Raw genomic sequence first — 16,121 nt, 5'->3', positions numbered from 1 at the left:
ACACACACACACACACATATATATATATATAGTTTGAAAATAAATCTGCTAAAACATTATTATAATGAGCACTGTTAATAGAAGTCTATTTATAGTATAGAGTCTATCTATAGTACCAAGTTTCTTAGACTTCTGTGGACAAAGAGATTAGAACATTTTGCAATCCTTGGGGTGGGATGAGGGAACTTTTTAATGCCAAGGACCAAAAGTTAAAAGCTGTGTTATCTTTCTGACTCCCACTTTTTTTTTTCAAAGAACAGCAGTGTGAAAACTGATCAGTGATATGTTTGTGTTTCTTTTTTCCTTTATTTCCCTTTTGATTGTTGTTGCAGTGATGGGGTTGGGGTAGGAGTAGGGTGACCCACATACTTGATTGTAGTGCTTGCACACTCACATATGTATTCCCCAATGGCTACATACTTTCAGTCCTAGTCTTTACACATATTCTCATGAGGTTGTGCTCAGCCATACATTCCTGGGATCATGCATTTTTCCTTGTTTCACTCACTAGGGGTAGATGCCTTAGTTTTGAGGCTCATGATCACCTATTTGTAGTATGCTGGGTATCACTCATCTTGTTGCAAAGCTGGGCATCCCACACACTGGATCCTTCTCAAAACATGTAGGTGCCACCAAGACCAAAGTCATGCCTTATACTTACAAAACAAGTTTCGAGCAGCTGCGGCAGATAGTGACTGCGGCACCCACTACTTCTGGGCTACAGAGCAGTGCGCTCAGGGACGGCTGAGAGTTCGCGGCTGCAGGTAGAACTAGAGCGACCCACATCAGGATCCCAGCCACAACCTCGTTAACAGTCAGTGGTGCAGCAGAGAAAGGGCTCTGGCTCAAGGCCCGAGAAGACCAATGTGGGATAGACCGCTAGACTGCAGAGCCCTGAGGCAGGGACTGGAGTTATTAGGAACCTTTTCAGAACTGCAAATGCTCCAGAGTAGTGGAACAGAAAGATGTGTGGGACCACTGACCACCTCCCTTGTGACTGAATGCCTCAAGATCTAATGAGACAGAGACAGACCGCTCGACTGAGGTGTGAGGCATAGAACAACCCAATGGTTCCTGATCCTCAGTGACAACCAAAGAAGAACACAGCAAAATCAGTATTCAAGTGCCTAACCTCAGGTAGGCGTGCCTCTGCCCACAAGGATGGGCCCTAATTCCTGCCTGTCTTTGGGCTAAAGGGAACTTTTTAAAAAGTGACACCTTCGTACTTCTTATAGAATATGAACCCCATTGCAGCACAGAGTAAGAATCACACTTAAAGCGTACCAATGGGGAAACAATGCCGGACAACAGCATGCAGAGAGAATGAAGATGGCAGCTCTGATGACTCAAAAAATAGCAACCACCTAATTAACCTCTCAGATAAGGAATTTAGAATGAAATATATAGGATGTTCATAGAACTCAAAGAAAGCATAGATCTATCTGAACAGACCACAAATAATAAAAATCAGAAAACTCCAAACTGAAATAACAAGACTGAAATATGCAGTAGGGGGAATGAAAAACTCTATGGAAAGACTCTCAAACAGGATAACAGCAGTTGAGGATAGAATCAGTGAGCTGGAAGATGAGATGCATAGTAACTCCATGCAGCAGAAGAGATTGGTAAAGAACCTTAAAGCCTAAAACCTAAACCTTAATGATCAGACAATGAAAAAAGTACTCAAAGATTGTAAACAGATGAAAATAGAAATGTTCTATAAATTCAACAGAAACAACATAAGAATTATTGGAGTCCCAGAAATCCAGGAAAAAAAAAAACAGGAAGAATCAACAGTCAAGAACATCATTACAGAGAAACTCCCAGAGCTAAGGACTGTATGCAACCAAATCCTGCATGCCAGAAGAGTACCAGCTAAAAGAGACCCAAAGAAAAGCACCCCAAGACACATTTTAGTCACAATGATGAATCCAACAGATAGGGATAGAATATTGAAAGCAGCAAGATCAAAAGAGGAAATTACATGAACAAAACTCAATGAAATGAATGCTTCACCTAGAATACTACCCACAGCCAATCTGTGGAATTTGTCAGTGTGATTAGAATGTGTCTTGGGGTGCTCTGGGAGTTTCTCTGCAATGATGTTCTTGAATGTTGATTCTTCCTGGGGATTTTCTTTCTGGGTCTCTAGGACTCCAATGATTCTCATGGGTTTTTTGTTTAGTTTATCAAAGATTCTATTTTCATCTATTCACCTTCTTTGAGTAATTTTTCCATTATCTGACCATTTGCTTAAGGCTTTTTTCCAATCTCTTCTTCTGTATGGAATTGTTATGCATCTCATCTTTCAGTTCACTGATTCTATCCTCAACTGCTGTTACTCTGTTTGAGAGGCTTTCCATTGAGGTTTTTATTCCATGTACCAAGTTTTTTAGACCTGTTATCTCAGTTTGAAGTTCTCTGATTTCCATTTTTATATCCTCTTGATTCTTATTTGTGCTCTGTTCAACTTGATCTATGCTTTCTTTGAGTTCTATGAACATCCTTCATATCTCTTCTCTAAACTCCATATCTGAGAGACTAATTAGGAGGTTGGCAATTTTGGCCTCATCAGAGTTGCCATCTTCATTTTCTATGCCTGGTGATTTCCTTCATTGTTTCCTCATTGTCATGCTTGTAGTGTGGATTTTTCTAGGTGCTAGAGTGGTGTTCATTGGCTAGAAGATGTGCAAGGCTGCAAAGCTAAGTGGAGCAGCTGTGCTCTTCTGGCTCTACCCTTTGTGGGCAGAACTGATCACCTCCTGATCACCTCCGAAGAAGAAGAGCCCTCAGGAAATGATGCTGGAGACTATCAAATCCCATGCTGCAGGACAGCAGAGAGAAGGCCCCAGACATCTGCCATGTTTCAGGTCAAACCACAGTGACCAGCTTTACTGTCTGTGGGCAGGACTGCTCACTTCCAAAGAAGAGTCCCCAGAAAACGATGGCAGAGAAGATCAAATCCCAGGCCACAAGACAGCAGAAAGAAGACCCAAGACATCTGCCATGTTTCAGGTCAAACAGCAGAGACCAGCTCTACAGTCTGTGGGTAGGACAGCTCACCTTCAAAGAAGAAGAGCTTTCCTATGCTTATGTTTTAAACTAGAATATAATCCTTGAGTTTCTAACCATGCCATATTATAGTAATTGGAATAAACCTTCCTCATCTGCAGAGGAAAGAACAGTTTAAACATTGGAATTATTTTGACAGAACAAAAAGCCTAAAAATACAGCCACTGGAAACATAGGACATGTTTTTAAGTGTCAGTGCAATTTCACTTGTAAACTCAATGAAATGGAGTGAAATTCATATGTGAAAGGAAATTTACTTTCATGTTCATAAGCCAAATTATTTATGTGAATGTTGGAAGTTTGGGAGAGTCAAAAAGGTTTCAGATGGCTTTGTGAGAGCATCAGGTAGGTAGGTTTAGCAGCATATAAAGATAACAGGGATGGCTTGCACTATTCAAGATTGTGATTCTAAACTTAGTAATGCAGTCTATATTTTCTATTTCAATTAATTTGGGAGCATGCATGGTGATGCTCAAGACTCAGTATAGCTTCTTATGGGATACTGGCTATGTAACCCAGGATGGCTGTGTGCAAAGTAATTTCCCTGCCCACTAGTCTATCTCTCTAGTTCCTGTTCACTTTTTTTGATGACAATAATTTATTTAATCACCATGGTTACAAACATGTTTATAATTGAGTTTTATTCATAAAATGAACACATACCCTTCACCAGTGATAAGCCAAATTTTAACCTGGAATGAAAACATCTTCATTCACCAAAAAGATCAGAGTATATCTCCTCTCATTCCAACCATCCTCCTCTCAACACAAATGTGCATTCACATGCTTACTCACATATTTGTACTCATACATGTTTACACACAACTTACACACATACACTCACACACCTTCAATGAAACTAAGAGCCTATCAACAGAAAAGGGAAAATAATTACTTTTATTTCAATTTGCGCAGTCCTAAAAAAATTTGCAAAGTGCAAGAATGAATCAAGAACTATGACTTTGTTATTCTGAAGATAAGAAGTCAATATCTAGAGACAATAGAGATACGGATCAGGAGGTCCAGCCCAGGGTAGGAAGGTCACCAAAAAGAGCAATGAGTGCAATTAGAGTAGAGAAGGGTCTACTAGAACAATGATAGTTGGAACTGATCAATCTGGACAAAAACTCTGTGCTGAAAGAGGAGAAAGTAGCACGCAAGGCACCCCACCATTAACAATAGTACAAACCACAGTGTCAAAAGGAGAGAAAGAGAGGGAGGGAGAGAGGGAGGACTGAAGGGAAGGAGTGAGAAAGGAAGGGAGAAATGGAGGGAGAGAAGGAAAAAAGAAAAAGTGAGAGAAGTAAATTGCCTTCCCAAAGGAAAGACAGGGGAGGAGGTTGGGGGTGGGAAGGAAAGGGTGACATCTGTGGGGGGGGAGTGCTCTAGTGAGAATGGTATACATTGTATAACTGAAACCCAACAATGAAAAATCTTGTAACCATGGTGCTTAAATAAAACAATTAATAATAAAATAAATAAATATGAGAAGTCACTCCAGGAAGGGGATGCACCCCACACTGAAGAGTACATAACAAGGAATAAGAAAAGGAAGAAAGGAAGAAAGTGAAGAGGGCCACTTAGGTGAATCTCCCTCTTGGGGGTTCATCAGGAGTATTCTTCCTTTGGCAATGCAAAAGAACATTGATGGCTAGATCAGCAAATGGGTATAACTTTGTGTGTATGTATGTATGGGGAGTGCGTAGTTCCTTATCAAAGGAAAGTGTCGCCTTCCATATCAGCAAACTGATGTTTATATACCAGCATTTGCTTACTTATTAACTTATAGATCTATGCTTAATAAAAATCTGGATCAGCTGAATGGTCCCTTTTATCTCTCCAGGAGTCATGGAGGATTTTGAGGAGGTGGTTAGTCAAGACATTCCTCCCACTCTGTCCCTCCCTGGTGATGGAGCCTTGAGCTACTGACTAAGCTAAGAGTCTCAGCAAGCTTCATAGAGGAGTGAAAGATTCCAGGAGCCAGAGCAAGCAAGTCCCAGTAATAATACAAGACCTTTGCAAGACTTACTTGCATCACATTTACTAATGTCCCATTAGACAATGTAAGTGGCCCAGCCAAGCCCAGATTCAAGGAGTGAAGCATAATGGGCAAGGAAGTTTCCCAGGGGAGGGTTCATTTCCAGCAAACGCAGAACACACAAACTATGACTACAGGGAGGGGAGCACGTGGAGATTCCCTGCAAACTGTCTAGCACAGTCCTAAGGCTGAGTTCACAGCGGGTGAGCAGGAGGTTGGAGGGCGGTCACATCTTTGTGCTTTGTTAAGAAATCAGGCTTCAGAGCAAAGAAACTGGCACTCAGAAATAATCTCCCAATGAAGACTCAAAGCTTCACTTTGTTGCTTATTTCCTGGGTGATATTGGCATGCTGTACATGTCTCGGACACATTTTCGTATCTGTAACAGAGATGACACTACAGATGGTACAGACCAGGGTTCCTGGACAGAACTTACCCAAGAGGCCCGGGAGAGATATAGGGTCTACATGAAAATTGCACTGCCTGGGCAAATATGTTCCATACCTTGTCACTGTGATTTGGGGACAGGGTTTAACTTCCATGCAAATAACAACATGATAATCCCTAACATATAACTCTTTACATAAAAGCCACATGCCAATGTTCAATTGTTTGGGCTATCAGGGTCCAAAGACCTGGGGTCCCCCAGGCCTCCATCTCTCTGAGAGATTGTGACACACACAAATGCAAGAAGGAGGAGCATTCAGACAAGAGAGCATTAATAGTTTTGTTCCTCAACTTATCCTTGAGTGAGTCTTAAGGATCAGAAGTCCTCAACAGACAGGAGGCAACAGGAGGGAGGGTCCTGATCTTGTGTGGATTCTGTTGAAAGACCAAATTCTGTTGAGATATGTTGAAACACATACCTCAGGACCAGGCATGAGATGGAGCTATATGAGGGCATAGTGTATAGAGGTACTTGAAAGACTCATGAAGGAGAATTTTCCAGAAAACTACAAGGCCCAAAGCATGTGCATTTGAGAAGTTTCCCCCTGGATCTGCAGCTGTAACTGTTTCAAGCTGAGAACCCATCACACCAAACCTGAGTTGGGTTTCCCATGACTTAGGACTGAGAATTAGAATGCTGAGAATTTCCAGACTTTGCTATAGCCAGTGGGTAAATATGCTTACTGGCAGGAGCCACACAGGTAGTGTAAGTATCTTGGAGACACTCAGAGAGTTTGTTTATGGAAGGCTCTCAGTGGTTCTTGAAGGCACCACAAGGTTTAAAAGTGGTTTAATAATGACCATTTAAAAATGATGCACAAGATATCTTGTGCTAGGTTGCACTACTGACCAATAAATGGGATTGAGAGACTGTTGACTCCCTAGGCACAAAGGCTCCTTAGTAAGTCCACTGGACATGCCTTTTTTCATAGACTCAAAAATGTTGACTGAATCACAAGTAGTCAGTGGCCCAAATTATTATAGTTGGGTTCATTGTTTGATATATTCAGGTTTCCTAGTTTTAGCCCTAAATACCCCACTTCCTCAACCAACCCCAAACAAAGCTGGATGCTTGTCACCCTGAAGTTAGGATGGCTCATAGTTCTCACTCTTGTCCCTTTTTCAAGAATGAACTTAGTCTGGGATGCTTGATGAATTACAAACCAAATCTTCTGGTAGGAAGAAATGAGCCAGTGAAATAAAGATCACCTCCTGCTCTGTACAGATTCATCTTGGCCTGATGGCTTGGCCAGAGCTCTGCAGAGAAATGGAACCAATTGGCTTTGTCTTAGTGGAGCCTGACATCTGAATGCCATCTGGACACTGAATCTTTTTCTTGCAGGAAACCTGAGTGTTTCTCTGAAGGCTGACGATAGATTGCATGAGGCCCACTCATGCGATGGAGGGAATTCCACTCAATTTCAAGTTTGATTTCAGTGTTAGTTTAATCTTTTAAGACCATAATCAGAGCAGTACCCAGCATAATGCTATAGCCTAGCACACTGACTTAGGAAATTCACCATCACATTTGTATAAATGCCATTTAAACCAAGAAACAGTGTCATACCTAATAGTATCTTGGATTCTGGAGAAATCGTCTAGTCTAGAAAGACTTCTAGGTTCTATAATAGTTTCCAAGAAGCAGGAGTTTTTCTGGAAGAGATGCTTACACCTCTCTGCATATTGACTCCTCTGACGAAGAAATTGGAGACTCTGATCATTAAAAATTGAAATTTCAAGTACAAAAATAATAAAATATATTACCCTTTCTCCATTTGCTTGATGGTATTTTGAAGTCACAGCAACACTGGAAGGAGAATCGTGATTGCTCAACCCCTCCCTAAATAGTGGAAGGAATTAAAAGATTCAGCTCTAACCTCTGTAAAAGTTTTGACTGTGCTAGCTCTCTCTGGCTCTGGCTGTCACAATGACAGGAGCAAGGAATGGTGATGCCTGTCAAATGACTGTAGAGTTTAGAAAACGGCAGAACTGTCTTCCTAGCTAGTACATGCAATCAGGACCCATATTCACAATTGAATTACACCACGAGAACATCCTGGTTGTAGGCAATGTATGTTTTTACAGCATTACAGTTGTAATACTAAAATCTTGGTATTGAGAGTGCCTGCAAGTTTATCTGGTCATTGTATCCAGCTGGAACATTTATTAAAAATGAGCTTCAATCAGCCAGAGGCAACATCATTGCAGGAGTGTTTGTGCTTTTCCCATTGTCCACAGCAGCCTACTCCTGCCTACCATGGAGTCTATTTTACTTTAACCTTCCATTGTGAGCCTCCACATCTTGCAGTGCTTTTTCTTGGTTCCCATTTCCTCAAGCACAGAGTTGAAGAGGACAAAAGGGTGAATAAGCTGCCTGGAAGGAAGGAAGAGGTACCAAAAGACCAAAGAAGGAAAGCAAGAGAGAAGGGCAGAAAAGAAACCATGTGGGGTGAATTAAGAGGGAGAGACTGCAGAGCAAATGACAGCCAAGATTAAAAGCATAGAGATAAGATTGAAAAAGAAAGGCAAGGGGAGGAAAAGCTCAAGAATAGAGCAAATAGGCGTAGGCAGTTATGGGCAGGGTGGAGGAAGTCAAGTTTGGTGTAGAATGAAACAAGAGTGGAAATGGAGTAAGTAGAAATGCTGAGTTCTGGGGCTGGAGCAAGAGTTCAGTGCCTTGCATGTGGCTGACCCAGGTTAGAACTCCATCGCCCCTATATAATTTCCCAAGCACCACCAGGAATAATACCTAAATAGAGAATAAGGAGTATCCCCTGAACACCTTAAGTGTGGCCATCTTCCAAATAAATGCTTAGTTCTATTGGCTGGTGGCTGTAAATGGCCCTTTGAATGACCTGAGAGAACAGGAAGTTGGTCTCTTCTCAGAAGGTTAGAGCAAGCTATTCCACTTCTGGAAACAGTTATGCTCAAACCTCACCACAATGGAACCAGACAAATTCTTCCTCTCGAGCAAGGTGGCATATCCTTCTATTATGATGAGCTTTCTGTTTTCTCCTCACAAATATCTATTGTCTCCATCACCCAAAAGACACAATGTTCTGCAAACTGTCTCCTCTACTTAGGGTACTCCCTCTGATAAATGAAAACATGCACTCATATATTCCCAAAACACATTTTCACATTTATTCAGATCAGTAAGCAAACCTTCAGAAAGACTCCAAATCTTCTGGAAAAAAAAAAGAATATGCTAACCTAGCTTTTCTCCCAGCAGACACACACACATACTCACACACACACACACACACACACACACACACACACACACACACACACGCACACTTCCTTGAACATTGCAAAATTTATCAGCTGATCGACCTAATATTTTAGAGATGTTTCTGACATTCCAGACAGAGTTGGTCCCATGGCCTTGTGATGGTGTCGACCAGGTTATATGTAGAATGTACATTATGTCAAAAAGAGAAATTATTTCCAAGAACAATGATGGAAGTAGCCCAAAATATGTGCTTGGAAAAAACCAAGTGCATTTGGGTTTCAGTCCAAGTAAAATATCAAAAGGGTGAATCAGAAAAATATATGCACGAGGCTTTGAAAAGTTATTTTCTTTTGTGCTGTGAACATGGCAGCATTTCAACTTGAGTCTCAAGTGTGAAAGAAATGTGTCAAATGATCCAGTTTGTAACTTGTGACCAGCCTGGAGGGGATATGATAAAACATTGTTTTGATTATGGACAAAGATTGTTTCAATAAACATAGCTCAGAGATCACATTAATATCAAGGTGTTTTTTTAATGTCTTTCTCTTTTTTACTAAGCTGTTGTTTTTTAAGTTTTCACTTTGTGTTGGGGGTGGGGGTCTTTGGAGACTCACTAAAGCCTCAGAACCATTCATAGTCCTCACTGTTTCCTAATCCCCTTTATTCCCCTCTCACACTGCTCCTTGAAGAGGTGTTTTGTGTGGTATGCAAGGCTGTATATCTCACTCTCAGGGTCAGTCTGAGGCCATGAGACATTTGATGACAACCTGCAAACCCAGCATAAGGTCCTTGTGATTTTGAGAAGCTAGGCATGGGATCAAGAGTCCTGATTTCAAGTCCTGGTTCAGCAATTTTTTAGGCTTTGTCTCTTACATGACTCCAGTCAGCACACAGGTCACATGCCTTTCTCACAAAGAGAAAAACAGAGGGCAGCATCATGAGCTTGGGGGTTGGGAATAACCATGTAAATAAGATCCAGGTGGGAGGTTCAGCCATAGAAAAGCACAAAGATTGCAAGAAGACAAAGTGTCTTTCTCTACTGTTCAAAAGGCAAGGAGGCTTTCCTTAGAAGGCAAGCATGTGAATTCAGTGCCCAAGAGTGATGAACAAGTTAAGGGATATGTTAAGGAAGCAAGGTCAAAGGGAGATTTTAGGGGTAACTGTCCTGCAGCAGGCTGTAGTTAAAGGGAAATGGGAAAGGCAGGAGAGAATAGCTGAAATGAGATGTTAAAGAAATAAGAAGCAGAAACCAGGCAGTAGTCTTAGGATTTGTGGTGGCTGACTTTTACACAGCTGAGCACTTCATAGTGTCCAGGACCATGCATAAACCTCTATACATCATCTTGTTGAATTTTACAGCATCCAAGTAAGAATGTATTATTTATTATTTATTTAACAGACAAGAAGCTGGTTCTTGGAGAACTTAATGAGCATCATGCAAAAAGTAATACAAGTAGATGGCCATAGAAATATCCTCAGTTTTGGGGTCCCATCATATCCATTAATCTCCTGGACTTACATGGGCTCATGCTGATGGCATTTGGAGGACAGAAATGGTGGCTTAGAGAGATACAAAACAGATAATTTTAAGAAAATAAGTTTGTCTTATGGTCTTAATATTTTTCCTCTAACACTGAACAGAAAAAGAAGTAGACTACACTCAGATAAGGAATTCCTAGGTCTTGATTACAGAATAGATTGTTTGAACTTTAGGACAAGAAAAAGGAGAGTTGTGCTGGGTGCAATACAAAATGAGAGCTGCACAACATGACCCATCACTCAGAGGTGGGGAAATTGCATCCAGAGGAGACAGGGGAAGAATCACCCTAAAAGAAGTGACATTTGAGTAGGGCAATGAAGAAGTCAGAGATGAGGACAAAGGTAATTTCAGAGCAGTCAGTAGTTAAGCCAAGTGCAGAAGCAGAAAAATGTAATATATGTTCCGAGAAAGGGAAGTTAGGACATACTTGCAGGAACATAGTGTTTGAGTAAAAGTTAGTGCAGCAAACCAATATGCTGGGGAACCAGGTATTGGGAGGTTGAGCTAAGTCAGTCACCTTTACCAGGGACTTGAGGAGATTTCTGTGCAGGAAGAAACATAATCAAATTGTTGTTCCAGTGAGTAATTTTGTGGTTGCCTGGGTAAGTGTGGAATAGGTTAGAGAGCAGCACTAATGTAGCCAGAATAATCATCGAAGTCTGAAGGGTCATGATCTGAACTAAACAGGTGTCAGATAAAAGGAAAATAAAGGAAAAAAAATTTCCCCAGAGATTCTGTAAAAAGGACACTCAACAAGACGCTGACAGATGAAATGGAGCCATCAAAAAATAAAGAAAAGGATTAGAAAACTACTATAGAAATAGCTGCACCAGTAATAGAAATTGTTAATGTATCTTTAAGGGAGTTGCTGTTAATGCATCTTTAAGGGGTGATATAATGGTCAACTGACCAGGTATAAAATGAGAAGCCTGGCAATTGGGGGAGGAGGTTCCAGGAAGAAAATGAAGGGGAGCCTGAGGCCCAGGCCCCACAGTATAAGCAGCATCAGACAGATGTACCTTGCTCCGGTTTCACTTTCCCTCTGCATGAAATAGTAGTTCAGCCCCAGAGCTCCAGGCTTCTTCTCTAGCCAGTGACCTCTCTCTCTTTTCTCTCTCCCTTCTCTCTCTCTTCTCTCTCTCTTTTCTCTCACCTCTCCCTTTCTCTCTCTCTCCTCCCTCTCTCCTTCTTCTCTCTCTCCCCCACAGACTGCTTATGTTAGGTTTTGTGTCACTACAGAAATGGCATTCACAATACATACATGTCTACTTCTCTTTTCATAGCTTTTAATTATTGTAGAAATAAATATTTTGTGGGAAAACTAACCATACATTAAAAGGGGAAATAAGAGCAAAAGTTCATGATCTCATTGTCAATACCCCATTCTGAGCCAGAGACCTTGAGTGACAACTTAAGAGGATAACATGGACCCTCCAAGCTGAAAGAGGCCATTGATAGAAACAGGCAGCCTGACATAGGTTGACAGAACGATCCTCTTAGAATGTGGGATAATCATATGATCCTCCATGTTGGGGTGAACATGAAAGAAAATTGCAAACATGTAGGAAAATCCTCCATGTTGTGGTGAACATGAAAGAAAATTGCAAACATGTAGGAAAATTCTTCCAGTGAGTAAATATGCTGAGGTTATAAAAGCCAAGGATTTTCGTGGGGTTATTGCATTTATCTGTATTCTCCAGAGAAATGGAACCAAGAAGAACTAGAAATAGAGATATAATTGGAGATATTGATGTGGGGGTATATAGAGATATGTATATGAATAAGGATTATCTTAGACTATATCTCTCTATCAGTAGAGAGAAATGATAGAGGATAGAGATAGAAAAGTGATAGGTGGATAACTGGATGGGTGTTGGGTATATTGGTAGATAGATAGATAGATAGATAGATAGATAGATAGATAGATAGATAGATAGATAGATAGATAGATAGATGTTGGAAGCTATAAGACTTAGAGAGCAAAATGGAGTCTCTGATGCCTGAGAAACCAAAGGCCTGTGTACCTGACAGGCTGCTACTGTGGCATCCCCCATGGACCTAAAGGAAAGAACAGCCACATAGTTCAGTTAGCAAAGGTCACAAGATGTTCCAGTAAACCGCCCGAGTTGCTAAGATAAGATCACACATCCTGTTAAGCTACCATTGTGAAAGAATGTTTGCGCGATATAAGGGTATGTTGTAAAACTGGAAAGTCCATCCTGCACGACCCCCCTACTTTTCTATAGATACCATGGAAAAGTACTGAAAACTACTTCCTTATGCTGTAGAACTATGTAAGCTTGTCTGCTTTAATAAATTCGGCTCTTGATCAGCAAGCTTGACTTGAGCTCATTTCTTTCCTAGCCTCTTCTTTTCAGGTCGGATCCCACTCATGACCCACGAATTACTTCGAGATCCTCAGGTCCCAGGGGTCGTAGATAGATCGATAGATAGATAGATAGATAGATAGATAGATAGATAGATAGATAGATAGATAGATAGATAGATAGATAGATAGATAGATAGATAGATAGATAGATAGATAGATAGATAGATAGATAGATAAAACAGGCAGACGGATGGACGGATGGATGGATGGATGGATGGATGGATGGATGGATGGATGGATGGATGGATGGATGGTGGATGATACTGAAAAATTCCATGACTAACCACCTGGATGGAGATCCTGGGATGCCAAGGTGTTCTTGTCAAAAGGACTAAAAAGCAAGATGGCTGATGGTGTAAACTGCCATCTGAAAATAAAGTCCAAAGACAGAAGTGTCAGCTCTAAGTGATGCAGAGAGAATGGACTCTCTTTTATTCAGCTTTGTGTTCTACTCACACCATTATGGGTTAGGCAAGGCCCTGAGCTCTGTGTTGGAAAATTCACTAAAGTCAATGAGAATTTTGTATATAAACATCCTCACAAATACACTCAGAATGATGCCTGACACAGTGTTTAAGGGACCCAACCTATGGTCATGACACTACTGATTTCTGGGTGACCACCACCTGAAGTCACAAACCAGGTTATATATAGGACTAGAATAAGGAGGTCTTGACCTTTATGTTGATTTACTGTATTCTAGGATGTTTCTGAGATATTTCATGATATCCTTATATGGCTAGATGTAGAGAGAGGTAAATTGTGGTTTATAGGGCCTTGAGGTCTGTGTCATTATTGTTGGGATAGAAACTTAGCCTTTAAATAGAATTTGGGGGGCCGGAGAGAGAGCATGGAAGTAAGGCATTTGCCTTTCATGCAGAAGGTTGGTGGTTCAAGTCCCGGCATCCCATATGGTCCCCTGTGTCTGCCAGGGACGATTTCTGAGTATAGAGCCAGTAGTATCCCCTGAGCATGCCAGGTGTGACCCAAAAACCAAAAATAAATAAATAAATAAATATAATTTGGCCTTGTTAGCCTTAAGTGGAAACTTAAATTTAGGTATACAAAATAAAGTTCCTTCTACTCCAGGCTTCACTTACCCTCTTCTCTTTGACCTGAGTCAAATCTTTGACTCCCCTTGAGGTCCCTTTTTCTGTCCGTACCTATTGACACATACCTTAACACAATCATCTTAACTGCAACTATGCAATCCTGAATAAAACAAGTGAGGAGATCTTGTGGAAAATAATTAGAAACCCTAAACAAATTGCATAAGTAAAAGTTTTGGAGAAGGATCCCAGGGGTGACAGTTTGACCCACAGCTCAGGTAAGAATCCAAGTATAGTACACAATCAAATGGGAGTGATGATTCCAGCTTGTCTTCTCATGGTCACTGCCACCATCAGCAGGAGCATAAGGACAATATGCATTTTCCCCTGGTTTTGAGAGCTGAGTCCGTTAAATCTGCATTGTGTGTGTGGGGGGGGTCCTTTTAGTCTGAGTGGGTGGCTCCCCACCTCAATAACGTAGGTAGTTCCTGTGACTTATTCAATTCTGCAACCTTAACAGCTGTTGGAGTGAAGAGGACAACAACATAGAGCCCTAAAATCCAGTTGCCTGGAGAGATAGGCTGTGAGGATTGTTGCCCTCCCTAAACTGGGTCCAACAGAAATACCTCCTGTACCTGGTGCTAATTATTTTCAGGACAGGATACAATTCCTGCTAAGTTTTTGTTAAGTTTCTGTGGTCCATATTGCTCCTACTTCCCTGACATATTTCCTGCTGCCCTTTGTATTTTTACCACCTTATGGGGAGTGTGGGTGAAGATACATCTTCTGTAACTTCTTCAGGCTGGCAAAGTACTGTAGATTATATCTGTAATAAAAAGTAAATTATAGAATGTGCTGGGTCTCTGAAGCTCAGCAGACCTCTCTTGACTGTTTTCTCTGCCTGCTCTGGCCTAAGACTTGATCCAATGTGGCTTCATCCCCAGAGGGCTCCTCTTCCTTGGAGGTGAGTCTACCCATCCACAAAGGGTGGAGCCATCTGAACTGTGCTGGGTCTCTGAAGCTCAGCAGACATCTCTCGACTTCTCCTCTGCCTGCTCTGCCTGCTCAGGTCTAAGACTTGATCTGGTGTGGCTTCATCCCAGGAGGGCTCCCCTTCCCACAGAGTAGGAGAAACTATTCACCCAATACCCATCAGATAAGGAGCTAATCTCCAAAATATACAAGGCACTGACAGAACTGTACAAGATAAAAACATCTAATCCCATCAAAATATAGGGAGAAGAAATGAACAGACACTTTGACAAAGAAGAAATACAAATGGCCAAAAGGCACATGAAAAAATGCTCCACATCACTAATTATTGAAGAGATGCAAATAAAAACAACTATGAGGTACCATTTCATGCCAAAGAGATTGGCACACTTCACAAAGAATGAGAACAACCTGTGCCAGTGGGAATGTGGAGAGAAAGGAGCTATTTTAGTTTTTAAATTATCTTTATTTAAACACCATGATTACAAATATGATTGTAGTTGTATGATTTCAGTCATGTAAAGAATACCTTCCTTCACCAGTGCAACATTCCCACCACCAATGTCCCAAATCTCCCTCCCCCTCACCACACCCACACCTGTATTCTAGATAGGCTTCTACTTCCCTCCATCATTTACATTGTTATGATAGTTCTCATTGTAGTTATTTCTCTAACAACACTCATCACTCTTTGTGGTGAACTTCATGTAGTCAGCTGGATCTTCCAGCCCTCTTCTTTTTTGTCTCTGGAAATTACTGCAAAAAATCCAGCTATACTACTCCTCGGGATATACCCTAGGAAGACAAAAATACAATTCAAAAATCCCTTCCTCACACCTATATTCATTGCACCACTATTTACAATAGCCAGACTCTGGAAACAGACAAGATGCCCTTCAACAGATGAGTGGCTAAAGAAACTGTGGTACATATACACCATAGAATATTATGCAGCTGTCAGGAGAGATGAAGTCATGAAATTTTCCTATACATGGATGTACATGGAATCCATTATCAACGTTTGAAAAAGATCAGATCAATTAGACAGAGGAATTCTGTTCATCCTAAATTCTCCCTGACAAAGTTCTGGCTTTCACTATTCTAGTCAGACTAGCAATAGCATATACAGCTTTTAGTTCCTTCATGACCAGTGTATTACATCCAGTAAGTACACTTTCACATGGTTTATCCAAGAGTAGTGGGCTTTAAGGTAAGCTTATTAGAATGTATTAAATTCAATCAGCTATAGAAAAAGCTTTTCTCCCCACCTTCACCTTGAATTTTGCCAGTTGGCTTAATAAACTTGGTTTGTTCCTTCACATAGACCCAGTACGACTAGAGAAATCTCCATTTGGGGT

This window comes from Suncus etruscus, chromosome 8 (assembly GCF_024139225.1).
Source record: "Suncus etruscus isolate mSunEtr1 chromosome 8, mSunEtr1.pri.cur, whole genome shotgun sequence".
In the NCBI taxonomy this organism is placed as follows: domain Eukaryota; kingdom Metazoa; phylum Chordata; class Mammalia; order Eulipotyphla; family Soricidae; genus Suncus; species Suncus etruscus.
This window is presented reverse-complemented; position numbering follows the sequence as displayed.